We start from the raw sequence: 19,312 nt of genomic DNA on the forward strand, positions 1-19,312 counted from the left end.
ACAACAGAAGAAGCAGGTTATGGAATCATAACAGGAATACTGACCAACATTTAGGAATTTTTTTCCGTACATGAAGAACTAAAAAACTTCTCTGATAAAGGTTATTCAAGTTGTATAACAATCCGTAGTACACTTCAGTATCTGCTGCAGAACACTGAAGAAAAATTTGAAGACAGAACAAATTTTATAGGAGTACAAGAGGAGAAGGGAATTTGTTTGTGACGATAAAGCAAGCCGAATTAGTGCACAGTCATGTTTTGTAGGAAAACTTTGCACAGAACTCATTACGTCCTATTCATTATACAGATGCGCTTGTATAGTAAGCTTTAAAGGTATTTGTATTTGCGTTTATAGCATTCCTGAGGCTCTTCAGATAGTAGCAAGTGTCGTCATCTCGGATGGCCTCTTGGTTGCCTTCATCAAAGCTAATTTGTCGTCCTTGAGTTACTTTGTTTTTCAAGTTTTCTTTCATTTTCTCTTAATCTGCATCTACAAATACGTGATTACTCTGCAATTCACAATTAAGTGCCTGGCAGAGGGTTCATCGAACCACCTTTAAGCTACTTGTCCACTGTTCCACCCTCGAAGAGCGCTAGGGAAAAACGAATACTTACATCTTTCCGTGCCAACTCTACTTCCTTTTATTATAACGATCATTTCTCCCTATGTAACTCGGCACCAACACAATATTTTGACACTCTGAGGAGAAAGTTGGTGACTGAAATTTCGCGAGAAGGCCCTGTCGCAGCAAAAAACGCCTCTGCCTGCCACCCCAGTTTGTGTAGTACCGTATACCCGTGCTAGTCTCTCCCTTATTTCGCAGTAATACGAAACGAGCTGCCCTTTTCTGAACTTTTTCGATGTCCTCCGTCAATCTATCTCATGCGGATCACACATCGCACAGCAATATTCTAGAAGAGGGTGGACAAACTTAGTGCAAGCAGTCTCTTTAGAAGACCTACTATCTATGCGAACATTCCAAATTCAGTTATTCGTAATTGTAGTGCCTAAGCATTTAGTTGAGTTTATAGCGTTTGTATTTGTACGATTTATCATGGAAGTGAAATTAAGCGCATTCTTTTTAGTGCTCATGTGGATGACTTCACACTTTTCATGAGTTAGACTCAATGGCCACTTTTTCCATCATACAAATATTTTTTATGTAGATCGGGAACAACAGAGAGCCTATAACACTTCCTTAGAGAACGCCAGATATTACTTCTGTTTTAGTCGACGACTGTCGATTACTACAAACTGTAATGTTTCTGATAAGAAATCACGGATCCTGTCACACCACTGAGACGATACCCCATAGACACGCAATACAATTAGAGATCACTTGTGAGGAGCAGTGTCCCCTATCGATAGCATTAACTACTTCACGAGAATAAAGAGCTAGTTATGTTTCATAAGAACGATATTTTATGTATACATGTTGGCTATTTGTCAATAAATCGTTTTCTTCCAGGTGATTCACTATTTTCTAACACACTATATGTCCCAAACTCCTAACTGAAAATCGTCGTTAGTGATATGTGTGTGTAATTCAGCGGATTACTCCCGTTTTCTTTCTTGGGTATTGGTGTGTCTTGTGCAACTTTGCAGTCGTTGAGTATAGATATTTCTACGAGCGAGCAGTTGCATATGACTGCAAAGTATGGAGCTACTCTGTCAGTGTACTCTGCAAGGAACTTGATTGTACGCAATCTGGACCGGACACCCTGCTTCAGTGTATTGGGGATATCTGCTAAGTTACTCATGTTGGGAACTGTTCTTGATTCGAATTCTGGAATATTTAATTAATGATGTGGCACTAGGTAATGGCGATGGTTCATCAGTTAGAGCTAATAATCACCTCTCAGAATGATCTTCAAATGGTTCAAATGGCTCTGAGCACTATGGGACTTAACATCTGTGGTCATCAGTCCCCTAGAACTTAGAACTACTTAAACCTAACTAACCTAAGGACATCACACACATCCATGCCCGAGGCAGGATTCGAACCTGCGACCGTAGCAGTCCCGCGGTTCCGGACTGAGCGCCTGAATCGCTACACCACCGCGGCCGGCTCAGAATGATCTTCATCTTGTGCTGCATACACATTGAAAACGAAATTTTTTTATATAATTCCGTTTGGCTTATTGGATCTGTTTCCACTGACAAGAAACTATATGCAGTTCTTGGAATTAAAACATCTTATATGAAATTCGTGTAGTGAAACCAAGACCAAGTGAAACTGCGTTATGATCTCACTTTGGCAAAGGTTTCTTCCTGAGATGTTCACATTTCGATTTCACCACTTTATCTGAAATAATAATTAAAAGATGTAAGAAAATATTGCTCCATAATTTCCTGTTGCTCCAAAACTATGAAAAAAACTTTGCCTCTACCATTACAATACATGCAATTTTTTCCCACCAAATGTGAATGTGATGGAATTTCTTCTTTCTTTAAGATAAATAAATAAAATAAAATAAAATTGCGCAGTGTCACTTTTGACCAATAAAAGACAGTAGATGTGTGAAACGTTTACTGCAGAAAGTGAAGCATGCCTCAACGGGCTCGCGCCGCAAATGTTGAAACATTCTGGCTGCTGCCGGCTGGGCACGGCCCCGCCACCCGTGCGAACGCCACCTAAAGGCAGGGCTTCACACCGAGCGTGCTCCACGAGCAGACGGTGAGCGGAGGCCTGGGGACCTATTCTGTATCTCTCACCCTTCTGCCGATCGGTTCGGTACGCGGGCCCACCGAACGTTCTTGTTTTCGAAGGAGAGCCACAATATTATTCTGTAAGCATTTCGGAAGCGATGCCGAACGGTCCTAGCGAACCGAAACGCTGTTGTCACTTCTCGTATCTGCCTTAGCTCCGCGCATGCACACTACAGCGACTACTGCACCCTCTACATCGTCATAAGGAACACCGGGGGGGGGGGGGGGGGGAGGGGGAGCTGTGTGAGCTGTGTGAGGACGTGTGTACGGGGAAACTGATCCTAGGGGAAATACTTGCGAATATCTAGACTATCTTCATATTTCCTGTTGCTTTGCAGATCAATTACTTCAAGCAGCAGGACCAGTGCGAACTGGGCACTGGGAGCACTTTTCATTTTCCAGTTCAGTTGGCCGGCCAGAGTGGCCGTACGGTTCTAAGCGCTACAGTCTGGAACCGGGAGACCGCTACGGTCGCAGGTTCGAATCCTGCCTTGGGCATGGATGTGTGTGATGTCCTTAGGTTAGTTAGATTCAAATAGTTCTAAGTTCTAGGCGACTGATGACCTCAGAAGTTAAGTTGCACAGTGCTCAGAGCCATTTGAGCCACTTCAGTTGCGCAACAGTTACTCATTCATTCTCCATCATGACTGCTGCTTGTCTGTAGATACACAAACTAACAAAAGTCCACAGCTCATGGTCTAGTGGTTAGCGTTGCTGCCTCTACATCAAGGGGTCCTGGGTACGATACCTGGCCGGATCGTGGATTTTCTCCACCTGGGGGCTGGTTGTTTATGATGTCCTCATCATTTCACCACCACTCAGGAAAATAACGAGATTGGAAAGAGGAGAGATTACGAATTTGTCTGGGCGCTGATAGCCAAGCTGTTGAGCGCCCCACAAACAAACTCATCATCATCACAAACTAATAAAATCACGACAGACCCACATATTGTGCATTCTTCTACCCCACTAAGAACACCACATCGACCGGTGCGTCTGTCATATCTATACACTTTTATAGAGTGCTAAAGAACATTCAACCAACTCTTTACACAGACACTGGCTCTGAACGTCTTCTGTCATAACCTATGTGGGGCGCACGATTGTCGTGTTTGATGACGACACCAAGCGAAAATATGATATTGCAGTACATGTATTTTTCAGAAATACGATGCATGTCCGAAGAAACTTTGCATCGTATTTCTGTACGATGCAGGCACTGGATAAGCGACTTTCAAGTGAAATGTCTCACCTGTACAGGAATAAACGCAAAGGACGTACGAGTGTAGGATGTAGGGACACGGTTGACGACGTAGGGAAGTTTGCGGCTGGCCTGAGTTGTGCTCGGACAGCCAAACGGTAAGGCGGCGGCTCGAAATAAGCGGGAAATCCGGGTTCGAATCCCGCGCCAGCACAGGTTTTCACTGTCGTCATTCCCTTATACTGCCCATGGTTGTCCATATTCGCAAACTGTGAACACATTTAATGCATCCCAAGCGAAAATGGTATATCTCAAGTGCGGTTAAAAATGCAGCTGCAACAACTACCGATTATCGTTTTAACAAATCACCATCTGTAAATGGGTTCAACAACTTTGCTAAAAGCAGTGCAAGTTTATAGCTCTTCTGACCTGCACAGGTACTTGATTTTACATCCTCATTTTCCTCCTAATGAGAAAGCTTCCTTTTAATGCGTCTTTGTACACGCTCAGACCGCTCAAATTTTCGTTTCCGTATAATTTGACATGGTAAGACTTGTAGTGCCTTTGTAAATTGAGCTTCCTGAAGGTGTTTAGTGTCTTATGACACGCTAAACATTTTACTGGATTATCTGTCTGTGCAAAAAAGTAAGATTCCTCGCACTACAATTTGAAATGCGCGCAGATATTGTCGGTGTTACACAGTGACTTCTTGGCACTGCTGATCCTCCCCATTGAGCCCCAGCTGCTCTGCTGGCGAGCAAAAGCCTGAGCATCCACGAGCGCTCAACCTCAAAATCAGTGAGTTGTTAATCCCTGGCCTAAAGGCAGGTTCACAACCACTTGACATATAAGGCTTGCTATCAGGAACAAAACACCTACTAAACTGTTAAAAATTACAACGAACAAGCCAAGAACAGTGAAAGTATTTCATTTATCTCACAAAACGTGTAATCATAATGGCGAATCCGCAACTGCAGAGACCTTTATATTAAGAAAAAAGTGTTGTTGTTGTGGTCTTCAGTCCTGAGGCTAGTTTGATGCAGCTCTCCATGCTACTCTATCCTGTGCAAGCTTCTTCATCTCCCAGTACTTACTGCAACCTACATCCTTCTGAATCTGCTTAGTGTATTCATCTCTTGGTCTCCCTCTACGATTTTTCCCCTCCACACTGCCCTACAATGCTAAATTTGTGATCCCTTGATGCCTCAGAACATGTCCTGCAAACCGCTCCCTTCTTCTTGTCAAGTTGTGCCACAAACTTCTCCCCAATTCTATTCAATACCTCCTCATTAGTTATCTAATCTTCAGCATTCTTCTGTAGCACCACATTTCGAAAGCTTCTATTCTCTTCTTGTCCAAACTATTTATCGTCCACGTTTCACTTCCATACATGGCTACACTCCATACAAATACTTTCACAAACGGCTTCCTTACACTTAAATCTATACTCGATGTTAACAAATTTCTCTTCTTCACAAACGCTTTCCTTGCCATTGCCAGTATACATTTTATATCCTCTCTACTTCGACTATCATCAGTTATTTTTCTCCCCAAGTAGCAAAACTCCTTTACTACTTTAAGTGTCTCATTTCCTAATCTAATTCCCTCAGCATCACCCGACTTAATTCGACTACATTCCATTATCCTCCTTTTGCTTTTGTTGATGTTCATCTTATATCCTCCTTTCAAGACACTGTTCATTCCGTTCAACTGCTCTTCCAAGTCCTTTGCTGTCTCTGACAGAATTACAATGTCATCGGCGAAACTCAAAGTTTTTATTTCTTCTCCATGGATTTTAATACCTACTCCGAATTTTTTTTTTGTTTCCTTTACTGATTGTTCAATATGAAGATTGAATAACATCGGGGAGAGGCTACCACCCTGTCTCACTCCCTTCCCAATCACTGCTTCCCTTTCATGCCCCTCGACTCTTATAACTGCCATCTGGTTTCTGTGCAAATTGTACATCGCCTTTCGCTTCCTGTATTTTACCCCTGCCACCTTTAGAATTTGAAAGAGAGTATTCCAGTCAACATTGGCCAAAGCTTTCTCTTAGACTACAAATGCTAGAAACGTAGGTTTGCCTTTCCTTAATCTATTTTCTAAGATAAGTCGTAGGGTCAGTATTGCCTCACGTGTTCCAATTTTTCTACGGAACCCAAACTGATCTTCCCCGAGGTCGGCTTCTACCAGTTTTTCCATTCGTCTGTAAAGAATTCGTGTTAGTATTTTGCAGCTGTGACTTATTAAACTGATAGTTCGGTAATTTTCACCTCTGTCAACACCTGCTTTCTTTGGGATTGGAATTATATTCTTCTTGAAGTCTGAGGGTATTTCGCCTGTCTCATACATCTTGCTCACCAGATGGTAGAGTTTTGTCAGGACTGGCTCTCCCAAGGCCGTCAGTAGTTCTAAAAAAGTATCAACTGTCAAATCAACATGCTGGTAACGTCGTTAAGTCTGTATTACGAGTGCACATTTTTGCTTCATTTGGAGAATTCATAGAGTGACGCGAGCCATTAGAATGAGTCTGAGACATCTGGTTATTTTATTGTTATTGTGATGAATTTGATTCGCTGGCTGTGCTGCTTGCTACGGGAGCTGAAATTTGTGAAGCGTAGATGTGCAGCATGCAAGGACTGGCTAGCGGGCAATGAAGATATACGAGACGCTAGAAGTTGGGTTTCCGATTCCATTTGTAAATAAAAAACGATTGTGTGGACACAAATTTCTGCTACTTGGTGGTCATAATGAAAAGTGCATCTCGCACTGAGGTTCAGCATGGGCTGCAGTTAACATACGACGGCGAAACTTGGTAGACATTGTAATGTCTTAATGTAGAACCGATTTAAGCCGAAAAAACCAGTTCCAGTTGTGGCCACCAGGTATACACCAGGAGCTGCGAATACAAGAACGCCATACAGAAATGTATTGATATGTAATGGATTAGAAACGTGACGTGGGCACAAAAGGTAAAAAAAGTGAGAAAAGCGTAATGTTGACGATGTTATTAACTGCCACTTATACAGTTTGTTCAACATGAGAACTGGGGACGTCGAGGAGATGCTGTACAGCGTCAGATTTGCAACTGATGGCGAAAACTGGAACTTTTTTTCTGCTTAAATCGGTGCCATGTCAACGCTTTAGCATACCTGCCTAGTTTCGCTGCTATGCGATAATTACAGCCCACGCAGGACCTCCGTGAGTAGGTGCACTTCAGTTACAGCCACCCAGTATATTGCAATGCTCTTTTATTTGCTCTCGTCGACGCATGCGGATTCGTAGCAAGAATACCTCTGCTTGTATCGTGTAATCGGGCGACGTTAACCACACAGCGCTCTGTAGTTACAGTCGTGTAAGCCTGGGACGATGCTGCACAGGTGTACAACTTGAGCCGCCTTTATACCGCGCGAAAGCGCATTGGCAAACAGTGGGCAGTTGATTCACTTGTGTCTAACACCATTGGCTTGTACCGAAGCAGTATTTACACTGGAGCGCACGGAAGGGAACTTCTTTGGTGGCCGCCGGAAGACCGAAAGCCAGCGAAAAACTAGCGAACAGCGAATGCGATCTGCGCGAGACAGAATGCCGTTTGTGCGAGCAAGCCTGGCTTTACACCAGAGAGAACTCCCATTCGCTGTTCCACGTCCGCCTATGTGCGTTTCGTGAAAGGGGCCTCTGCTGCATCGTGTTGTACAGACTTATGTGACTGCGTGTTTTATGATTTAAATAATGAAAACTGCAACAGTTACTTATTTTTTAATGCTTAGCACAACGCGTTTCGAGAATGTATTCTCATTTTCAAGTGTATTTGTGCAATCGTTTCTAAGCATATGCTTGGTGATGTTTGCATATGTGATTTTCTGCGTCTCTTGCGTCTTTTTGAAGTTCGACTGCAATCGGATAATCGGACGAAATATATCTGTCAGTGTTTTTAAAAGCTAATGTTAGAAATTGCATTTTTTGTCTCCTTACAGGTATTGTGCCTCCTCCTTTACACAAAATACAACATACACGCGAATCATCACTTACAGAGTTTGTTTACAAAACATGCTGCAAAGAAATTACGACGCTATGATTTCACAAAGAGTTCGTACACAGCCAGAGTTGTTACAGCGTTTTTGGATTACATTATTTTTAGAACTACTGACTACTAAATTACCGATTACATTTTTTTCCTGATGAGCAAATGTACATATTTATGAAGCTTGTTGTCATATGCAGAAGAAACATTTGAAGAAATTAACTGATTCACTATGTAGTTAGTCATTGAGAATTTTTTTCTGCTTGCTTTTTGTGGTATACAAAATTTTCAAGCTCCTCCTTCAAATCCATTTTATCAGATTTTTGGAAGTAGTGGAGTATCTTAAGGTCTTCTTCTACGTTTCGGTATAGGTGCCAATTTTTTTATGTGTGTTGCTATTGCTGATTTTGTAAACTGGTTATGTGTGTAACAGTTGATGTTTTCGGTGTGTGTAATTTTAAAATTCCTGACAGTTTGTCCTACGTAGCCGGACAATGTGGCCGAGCGGTTCTAGGCGCTTCAGTCCGGAACCGTGCTGCTGCTGAGGTCGCAGGTTCGAATCCTGCCTCGGGCGTGGATGTGTGTGATGTCGTTAGGTTAGTTAGGTTTAAGTAGTTCTAAGTTCTAGGGGACTGATGACCTCAGATGTTAAGTCCCATAGTGCTCAGAGTCATTTGAACCATTTTGTCCTACGTTGCAGCTTGAGCAACATGATATTCTGTATAATGGACGAAGCACAATACCTGTAAGTATAGAATCGAAATTCCCATTTCTAACATTAGCATTTAAAAATACTCTTTCAATTTGTCCGATTTTTCGATTACAGTCTAAACCTCAAAAGGACGCAAGAGAGGCAGAAAACCATACATGCAAGCATCACGAAACATATTCATGTACGCAAATGCACAAATTCACTTGAAAATGGGAATAAATTCTGGAAACACGTTGTGCTAAGCATCAAAAAATAAGTAAGTGTTGCAGTTTACAATGAACGAAATTAAGTGTCAGCCTTTCGTCCAGCGCCCTGACCGGCAGTCTAGAAAGCGTCGGCGGCAGGTGGCGCCGCGTACGGACTCACCTGCGAGTGGAGCAGCGCAGCTCGCGGCGGCCAGCCAGGCACGCACAGCAGCGCGGCGAGTGGAGAGTGTTGCTGCCTTGCAGCTGCCGTGTCGAGCGCGCCTCCTGCTTATCGGGGACCGCTTCCGCGTCGGTTAACCCGCCTGCAGCCGGCGGGCGCCGCGAGGAAGCAGCCCCGCTCTGTCGCAACGCAAGCGCGCGCGAGCCGCATGACCTGTGACGTCACACGCCTGGTCTACTGGGTCCTCGCTGCCACTGTATACAGTCCGTTACGACACAGCAGCGCCGGCTGGTGCACTCGAGCCGAGCAGACCTGTCTGTCCTATGCACTGCGAGTGTCGCCACTTTCGCGACTGGAAATTCCAGAGGTTCCTGAAGCCAGAATAGTCTGCTTTTGCTTGTTGCAAACTAAAGAGGGGATTCGCTGGTTGATTTGGGGAAGGGGACCAAACAGCGAGATCATCGGTGTCATCGGATGGGGAAGGAAGTTGGCAGAGCCCTTTCAAAGGAACAATCTCTGCATTTGCCTGAAGCGACTTACGAAAACCATGGAAAACCTAAATCAGGACGGCCGGACGCGGGTTTGAACCGCCGTCCTCCCAAATGCGAGTCCAGTGTGCTACAGTGAACCACCACGCTCGATGAAGAGTGGAAGTGTCAAACGTTCTAAATGAAATTTTATCTTCACAAAATGCGATCGCATTGCAGTTGTGTCCTGGGCACTCTGTTGCACGTCCCTATACTTGTTCCAAGCATCAAATCGTGGAGAAGAATGTATGAAATATTCATTGCAAGATGACGCATATTCTTTCTGCTAGCAAGGGAAGCTTACGAAGTTCCCCTCACCGATATGGTTCGTACTGACACGGTGTGTAAGGCAAGACTAGGACTTCAGCATGTGTGATTAGGAAGATGCAACTCTCAATCGTTTTCGAGAACATCGTGTATGAAAATTGTAGGCATTTTTACGCACCTTGTATGGTAGCTAACATTTGACGAGTCCGCAGCCGAACGAGCAAACGCTTAGTGTCGTAAGCGCCAGGTCTACGGATCGAATCTCGCTGCCGATAATACCACTTTTTTGTGAGACATCTGAACCAATATTCGGTGCTATGCTTCGATATGCGTGGTACGCCACGAAACTGAGTGACGACCCAGAACGTAAATCAAGCTAATTTTGCAATATATACATTGAAAAAAAATCATGAACATGGAAAAAGTCGGCGTTCCTTGCATCTCCTGTGTCTCGCGATAGTTATTGTTTTCCATGTTTCCAAGTTCGGGATTGGAATTGCAATTCAAGATGAAAGGCTTTCAATGCTACGATTCACTGATGACATTGCTATCCTAAGTGAAGAAGAATTACATGATATACTGAACGGAATGAACAATTTTATGAGTACAGAATATGCATTGCGAGTAAATCGAAGAAAGACGAAGGTAATGAAAAGTAGCAAAAATGAGAACAGCGAGAAACTTAACATCAGGATTCATGGTCACGAAGTAGATGAAGTTAAGCAAAATAACGAATCACGGATGGAGCAAAGAGGACTTCAAAAGCAGACTACCACTGGCAAAAAGGACATTCCTGGCCAGGACAAGTCTACAAGTATCAAACACAGGGATTAATTTGAGGAAGAAATATCTGAGATGTACGTTTGTAAGACAGCATTATATGGTAGTGAAACATAGACTGTGGGAAAACCGGAGCAGAAGGGAATCGAAGCATTTGAGATGTGGTGCTACAAATGTCGAAATTTAAGTGGACTGATAGGGTAAGGAATGAGAAAGTTCTGTGCACAGCTGGAGAGGAAAAGAATACGTGGGAAACACTGACAAGGAGAAAGGACAGGATGATAGGACATCTTGTAAGACATCAGGGAAAGACTTCCATGGTACCAGAGGGAGCTGTAGAGGGCAAACACCGTAGAGGAAGACAGAGACTGGAATGCATCCACCAATTAGCTGAGGACATAGGTTGCAGGTGCTACTCTGAGATGAAGAGCCTGGCACAGGACAGGAATTCGTGGCGGTCCGCATCAGACGAAGACTGATGATTAAAAAAAAAAAAAAAGGGTTACATATTTTCACAGTCATAATAAATCTGTTGTTAGAAATACATGGGACTGAAAAATAAACCACCAGCACGATATTCGATCCAGAGACCTCGCAGATCTGAAAATTAGTGCTTAGTCGCTCAGCTGCGGATCCCGTGAACACCAGCGGTCCTACAAAGCTTACAGCTTGTGCACGCCTTTAACTTTTCAAACTCGATTTTCTCATAAACGGTTGAAAGTGCGTCTATGTTATTGGTTGATTTCGGGGAGGGAGGGGACCAAATTGCCAGGTGAGCGGTCCCATCGGATTAGGAAAGTATGGAGAAGGGCCGCGCCCTTTCACAGGAACCATCCCAGCATTTGCCTGAAGTGATTTAGGGAAACCACGGAAAATCAGGATGGCCGGACACGGGTTTGAATCGTCTTCCTCTCGAATGCGAGTCCAGTGTGCTAACCACTGCGCCACATCGCTCGGCTTGCGTCTTTTTGTGTACATATGTTGGAGTCCTTGTCGTGGTCTACACAAAAAAATGGTTCAAATGGCTCTGAGCACTATGGCGCTTAACATCTGAGGTCGTCAGTCCCCTAGAACTTAGAACTACTTAAACCTAACTAACAAAAAAGGGTCAAATGGCTCTGAGCACTATGGGACTCAACTGCTGAGGTCATTAGGCCCCTAGAACTTAGAACTAGTTAAACCTAACTAACCTAAGGACATCACAAACATCCATGGCCGAGGCAGGATTCGAACCTGCGACCGTAGCGGTCTTGCGGTTCCAGACTGCAGCGCCTTTAACCGCACGGCCACTTCGGCCGGCCTAACTAACCTAAGGCCATCACACACATCCATGCCCGAGGCAGGATTCGAACCTGCGATCATTGCGGTCGCGCGTTCCAGACTGTAGCGCCTAGAACCGCTCGGCCACCCCGGCCGGCTGATCTACACACCCTGTCAGTATGGATCAAATCGGTGAGGGGAAGATCGTACTGTCTCCTTGTACGCAGTGCTTCTTACTGAAGCTCCAAGTGCCATGAGTCTCCAGTAAGATGAATATTTTGGGGCGAAAGGAATGGAAAAGAAACAAATGGGATGGAAAAGAGGTAGGGAGGATGTATTGAATTCCAGCCGCACAGGGCATTGCGAACAGCGAGAGCTGAGAATTTGTGGCGGACCGGAACTTCAACGCCCATGCTCCGTTTCTGTAGAACCGTTGCCTTAACCGCCGCGGCCACCCGGATACACTTTCAGTCAGACCAAAATTCCGAACTTCCCGCTCGCCGTACCGCAGCGGCCACCGCCATTAACCCTGTGCGGCTGGAAGTCATTATTTCCTTCCTATCTCCTTCCCATCCCGTTTCCTTTCTATTCGTTTTACCCCAATTAATCATGTATATGTCCCAACTGCGTCATCGCGAGTGGTGCCTGTATTGTCTGACTGTCAGGAAGAGCAGACAGCACACATCTCTTTAATTCTGTGGGCGCGACGGCTGTTTGGTGAAAAAGATTCAGTGCGGATGCATAACCATCGTCCGAACTTCTACCGAAATCAAAAATCTGGAAGGATTGGGTTACCGGCCAATGGGAATTTAGGAATATGGCTCTGACGCAAAGCGTGTCCGGATGGCCGAGGTGGTTGCCGTCACAGTAGCTCAGCGTGTCTGGTCAGACGGTTGGCTGCCCTCTGTAATGAAGAAACTGAGTGAAGTGATCAACGATGAACTTGCAGGAGTGTCATGTAATGTCCGTCCACACCCAGTTCTCAGAACAGTTACGAAGAAAATGAAGAGAGAAAAAAATGTGGTAGTTAAGGCAACCGTTCTAGAGAAATGGAGCACCCCGATCTGGAGCAAATTTACATTGTCTCGATTCCCCGAGCGGCTGCAAGTCATTATTTCCTTTCCATTCCTTTCGCCCCAAAATATTCATGTACATGTGCCAGCTGCTTCATCGCTAGTGGTGTCTTTCTATCAAAAATGTTCGACAGAACAGACAGTCATACCTATAGCTCTCCAGTTAGCCTGTGATGGTTTGAAGAGATTACACAGAAATATTTGATGAGTGGCTATAGCTTTTTGAGCTGCGAAAGAGATTTTGCAACTATAGAGAAACGGAGGAAGGTAAGCTAGGCCTTTGTTCCGCAAAATTTACCCAAGATTGTAGATTCAGCAGATATGAACTCATTCCATATAATTGCAATGCATACAACTGACTTCGTTGAGTTTTAAGATGTTCAAACATCTCCAAGTGCAGTATTATCGAAGTGTCTCAAACTCATCCAACTAATCCAGCTATTAAACATTCTTACCCTCGAATAGATGAAAGGAAAAATGTCCAAATATTCAAAAGGATGATGTACGTCATGCCGTACTTCATCCGAAAGACCAGCCATCTTTATCAGTTCCAAAACGTTTCCATTTCTTCGCCAACAGCAGTGGGAGCTTTTACAGCAAGTATTAAAACTGTTGATTGCAAGAACTGAACTATGTAAAAAACTTAATTTAGCACTCAGAAATTTTTTCTTGAATTTAATTTTCTTATCCTTTTACAAAAAAATTAAGATGTAAGGAATGGTTTTTGTTGCCTACAGTTCTACTACTTAAAATATTACTGCCGCATTTACGTACTCGTACTGTCACAAATAAAACGTCGTGTCTCTGAAGTAACGACACTTGAAGCAAAAATTCTCACATAGGCTCCTAGAACCCTTCAGTTTCTTGGTATGGCAATTAGAACAGTCGTAATACATTATTTCATTTCTTGCTGCTACGGTCGCAGGTTCGAGTCCTGCCCCGGGCATGGATGTGTGTGATGTCCTTAGGTTAGTTAGGTTTAAGTAGTTCTGCGTCTAGGGGACTGATGACCTCAGATGTTAAGTCCCATAGTGCTCAGAGCCATTTGAACCATTTCATTTCTAATTTGCCCCATTATTTTTGGCATAGGTGGGCAGCATACCAAAGTAAAGAAAGTAAAGTTCTATGTACTTACTTGGCAGAAAATCCTAAGAAATTTTGGTCTTATGTCAAAGCGGTAGGTGGGTCAAAACAAAATGTCCAGACACTCTGTGACCAAAATGGTACTGAAACGGAGGATGACAGACTAAAGGCCGAAATACTAAATGTCTTTTTCCAAAGTTGTTTCACAGAGGAAGATTGCACTGTAGTTCCTTCTCTAGATTGTCGCACAGATGACAAAATGGTAGATATCGAAATAGACGACAGAGGGATAGAGAAACAATTAAAATCGCTCAAAAGAGGAAAGGCCTCTGGACCTGATGGGATACCAGTTCAATTTTACACAGAGTACGCGAAGGAACTTGCCCCCCTTCTTGCAGCGGTGTACCGTAGGTCTCTAGAAGAGCGTAGCGTTCCAAAGGATTGGAAAAGGGCACAGGTCATCCCCGTTTTCAAGAAGGGACGTCGAGCAGATGTACAGAACTATAGACCTATATCTCTAACGTCGATCAGTTGTAGAATTTTGGAACACGTATTGTGTTCGAGTATAATGACTTTTCTACAGACAAGAAATCTACTCTGTAGGAATCAGCATGGGTTTCGAAAAAGACGGTCATGTGAAACCCAGCACGCGCTATTCGTCCACGAGACTCAGAGGGCCATAGACAAAGGTTCACAGGTAGATGCCGTGTTTCTTGACTTCCGCAAGGCGTTCGATACAGTTCCCCACAGTCGTTTAATGAACAAAGTAAGAGCATATGAAACTTCCTGGCAGATTAAAACTGTGTGCCCGACCGAGACTCGAACTCGGGACCTTTGCCTTTTGCGGGCAAGTGCTCTACCAACTGAGCTACCGAAGCACGACTCACGCCCGGTACTCACAGCTTTACTTCTGCCAGTACCTCGTCTCCTACCTTCCAAACTTTACAGAAGCTCTCCTGCGAACCTTGCAGAACTAGCACTCCTGAAAGAAAGGATATTGCGGAGACATGGCTTAGTCACAGCCTGGGGGATGTTTCCACAATGAGATTTTCACTCTGCAGCGGAGTGTGCGCTGATATGAAACTTCCTGGCAGATTAAAACTGTGTGCCCGACCGAGACTCGAACTCGGGACCTTTGCCTTTCGCGGGCAAGTGCTCTACCAACTGAGCTACCGAAGCACGACTCACGCCCGGTATTCACAGCTTTACTTCTGCCAGTACCTCGTCTCCTACCTTCCAAACTTTACAGAAGCTCTCCTGCGAACCTTGCAGAACTAGCACTCCTGAAAGAAAGGATATTGCGGAGACATGGCTTAGCCACAGCCTGGGGGATGTTTCCAGAATGAGATTTTCACTCTGCAGCGGAGTGTGCGCTGATATGAAACTTCCTGGCAGATTAAAACTGTGTGCCGACCGAGACTCGAACTCGGGACCTTTGCCTTTCGCGGGCAAATGCTCTACCAACTGAGCTACCGAAGCACGCCCGGTACTCACAGCTTTACTTCTGCCAGTACCTCGTCTCCTACCTTCGAGTCTCGGTCGGGCACACAGTTTTAACCTGCCAGGAAGTTTCATATCAGCGCACACTCCGCTGCAGAGTGAAAATCTCATTCTGGAAACATCCCCCAGGCTGTGGCTAAGCCATGTCTCCGCAATATCCTTTCTTTCAGGAGTGCTAGTTCTGCAAGGTTCGCAGGAGAGCTTCTGTAAAGTTTGGAAGGTAGGAGACGAGGTACTGGCAGAAGTAAAGCTGTGAGTACCGGGCGTGAGTCGTGCTTCGGTAGCTCAGTTGGTAGAGCCCTTGCCCGCGAAAGGAAAAGGTCCCGAGTTCGAGTCTCGGTCGGGCACACAGTTTTAATCTGCCAGGAAGTTTCATATCAGCGCACACTCCGCTGCAGAGTGAAAATCTCATTCTGGAAACATCCCCCAGGCTGTGGCTAAGCCATGTCTGCGCAATATCCTTTCTTTCAGGAGTGCTAGTTCTGCAAGGTTCGCAGGAGAGCTTCTGTAAAGTTTGGAAGGTAGGAGACGAGGTACTGGCAGAAGTAAAGCTGTGAGTACCAGGCGTGAGTCGTGCTTCGGTAGCTCAGTTGGTAGAGCACTTGCCCGCGAAAGGCAAAGGTCTCGAGTTCGAGTCTCGGTCGGGCACACAGTTTTAATCTGCCAGGAAGTTTCATATCAGCGCACACTCCGCTGCAGAGTGAAAATCTCATTCTGGAAACATCCCCCAGGCTGTGGCTAAGCCATGTCTCCGCAATATCCTTTCTTTCAGGAGTGCTAGTTCTGCAAGGTTCGCAGGAGAGCTTCTGTAAAGTTTGGAAGGTAGGAGACGAGGTACTGGCAGAAGTGAAGCTGTGAGTACCGGGCGTGAGTCGTGCTTCGGTAGCTCAGTTGGTAGAGCACTTGCCCGCGAAAGGCAAAGGTCCCGAGTTCGAGTCTCGGTCGGGCACACAGTTTTAATCTGCCAGGAAGTTTCATATCAGCGCACACTCCGCTGCAGAGTGAAAATCTCATTCTGGAAACATCCCCCAGGCTGTGGCTAAGCCATGTCTCCGCAATATCCTTTCTTTCAGGAGTGCTAGTTCTGCAAGGTTCGCAGGAGAGCTTCTGTAAAGTTTGGAAGGTAGGAGACGAGGTACTGGCAGAAGTAAAGCTGTGAGTACCGGTCGTGAGTCGTGCTTCGGTAGCTCAGTTGGTAGAGCACTTGCCCGCGAAAGGCAAAGGTCCCGAGTTCGAGTCTCGGTCGGGCACACAGTTTTAATCTGCCAGGAAGTTTCATATCAGCGCACACTCCGCTGCAGAGTGAAAATCTCATTCTGGAAACATCCCCCAGGCTGTGGCTAAGCCATGTCTCCGCAATATCCTTTCTTTCAGGAGTGCTAGTTCTGCAAGTTTCGCAGGAGAGCTTCTGTAAAGTTTGGAAGGTAGGAAACGAGGTACTGGCAGAAGTAAAGCTGTGAGTACCGTGCGTGAGTCGTGCTTCGGTAGCTCAGTTGGTACAGCACTTGCCCGCGAAAGGCAAAGGTCCCGAGTTCGAGTCTCGGTCGGGCACACAGTTTTAATCTGCCAGGAAGTTTCATATCAGCGCACACTCCGCTGCAGAGTGAAAATCTCATTCTGGAAACATCCCCCAGGCTGTGGCTAAGCCATGTCTCCGCAATATCCTTTCTTTCAGGAGTGCTAGTTCTGCAAGGTTCGCAGGAGAGCTTCTGTAAAGTTTGGAAGGTAGGAGACGAGGTATTGGCAGAAGTAAAGCTGTGAGTACCGGGCGTGAGTCGTGCTTCGGTAGCTCAGTTGGTAGAGCACTTGCCCGCGAAAGGCAAAGGTCCCGAGTTCGACTCTCGGTCGGGCACACAGTTTTAATCTGCCAGGAAGTTTCATATCAGCGCACACTCCGCTGCAGAGTGAAAATCTCATTCTGGAAACATCCCCCAGGCTGTGGCTAAGCCATGTCTCCGCAATATCCTTTCTTTCAGGAGTGCTAGTTCTGCAAGGTTCGCAGGAGAGCTTCTGTAAAGTTTGGAAGGTAGGAGACGAGGTACTGGCTGAAGTAAAGCTGTGAGTACCGGGCGTGAGTCGTGCTTCGGTAGCTCAGTTGGTAGAGCACTTGCCCGCGAAAGGCAAAGGTCCCGAGTTCGAGTCTCGGTCGGGCACACAGTTTTAACCTGCCAGGAAGTTTCATATCAGCGCACACTCCGCTGCAGAGTGAAAATCTCATTCTGGAAACATCCCCCAGGCTGTGGCTAAGCCATGTCTCCGCAATATCCTTTCTTTCAGAAGTGCTAGTTCTGCAAGGTTCGCAGGAGAGCTTCTGTAAAGTTTGGAAGGTAGGAGACGAGGTACTGGCAGAAGTAAAGCTGTGAGTACCGGGCGTGAGTCGTGCTTCGGTAGCTCAGTTGGTAGAGCACTTGCCCGCGAAAGGCAAAGGTCCCGAGTTCGAGTCTCGGTCGGGCACACAGTTTTAATCTGCCAGGAAGTTTCATATCAGCGCACACTCCGCTGCAGAGTGAAAATCTCATTCTGGAAACATCCCCCAGGCTGTGGCTAAGCCATGTCTCCGCAATATCCTTTCTTTCAGGAGTGCTAGTTCTGCAAGGTTCGCAGGAGAGCTTCTGTAAAGTTTGGAAGGTAGGAGACGAGGTATTGGCAGAAGTACAGCTGTGAGTACCGGGCGTGAGTCGTGCTTCGGTAGCTCAGTTAACAGAGCACTTGCCCGCGAAAGGCAAAGGCCCCGAGTTCGAGTCTCGGTCGGGCACACAGTTTTAATCTGCCAGGAAGTTTCATATCAGCGCACACTCCGCTGCAGAGTGAAAATCTCATTCTGGAAACATCCCCCAGGCTGTGGCTAAGCCACGTCTGCGCAATATCCTTTCTTTCAGGAGTGCTAGTTCTGCAAGGTTCGCAGGAGAGCTTCTGTAAAGTTTGGAAGGTAGGAGACGAGGTACTGGCAGAAGTAAAGCTGTGAGTACCGGGCGTGAGTCGTGCTTCGGTAGCTCAGTTGGTAGAGCACTTGCCCGCGAAAGGCAAAGGTCCCGAGTTCGAGTCTCGGTCGGGCACACAGTTTTAATCTGCCAGGAAGTTTCATATCAGCGCACACTCCGCTGCAGAGTGAAAATCTCATTCTGGAAACATCCCCCAGGCTGTGGCTAAGCCATGTCTCCGCAATATCCTTTCTTTCATGAGTGCTAGTTCTGCAAGGTTCGCAGGAGAGCTTCTGTAAAGTTTGGAAGGTAGGAGACGAGGTACTGGCAGAAGTAAAGCTGTGAGTACCGGGCGTGAGTCGTGCTTTGGTAGCTCAGTTGGTAGAGCACTTGCCCGCGAAAGGCAAAGGTCCCGAGTTCGAGTCTCGGTCGGGCACACAGTTATAATCTGCCAGGAAGTTTCATATCAGCGCACACTCCGCTGCAGAGTGAAAATCTCATTCTGGAAACATCCCCCAGGCTGTGGCTAAGCCATGTCTCCGCAATATCCTTTCTTTCAGGAGTGCTAGTTCTGCAAGTTTCGCAGGAGAGCTTCTGTAAAGTTTGGAAGGTAGGAGACGAGGTACTGGCAGAAGTAAAGCTGTGAGTACCGTGCGTGAGTCGTGCTTCGGTAGTTCAGTTGGTAGAGCACTTGCCCGCGAAAGGCAAAGGTCCCGAGTTCGAGTCTCGGTCGGGCACACAGTTTTAATCTGCCAGGAAGTTTCATATCAGCGCACACTCCGCTGCAGAGTGAAAATCTCATTCTGGAAACATCCCCCAGGCTGTGGCTAAGCCATGTCTCCGCAATATCCTTTCTTTCAGGAGTGCTAGTTCTGCAAGGTTCGCAGGA

The 19,312-nt window shown here is 45.8% G+C and overlaps 1 protein-coding gene and 2 non-coding genes across 3 annotated transcripts in view; all 3 read right to left on the reverse strand.

Moving 5' to 3' along the window:
* LOC124621921 (1-phosphatidylinositol 4,5-bisphosphate phosphodiesterase-like) overlaps nt 1–19,312 on the reverse strand; it is a 603,554-nt gene that overhangs the window by 556,866 nt on the left and 27,376 nt on the right. The gene's annotated exons all lie outside the window — the stretch shown is intronic.
* On the reverse strand, nt 14,807–14,881 carry Trnal-caa. Its single transcript has one exon. It is a non-coding gene; the product is annotated as a tRNA-Leu (tRNA).
* Trnas-cga lies at nt 15,408–15,483 on the reverse strand. Its single transcript has one exon. It is a non-coding gene; the product is annotated as a tRNA-Ser (tRNA).

This window comes from Schistocerca americana, chromosome 7, assembly GCF_021461395.2.
Source record: "Schistocerca americana isolate TAMUIC-IGC-003095 chromosome 7, iqSchAmer2.1, whole genome shotgun sequence".
In the NCBI taxonomy this organism is placed as follows: Eukaryota; Metazoa; Arthropoda; class Insecta; order Orthoptera; family Acrididae; genus Schistocerca; species Schistocerca americana.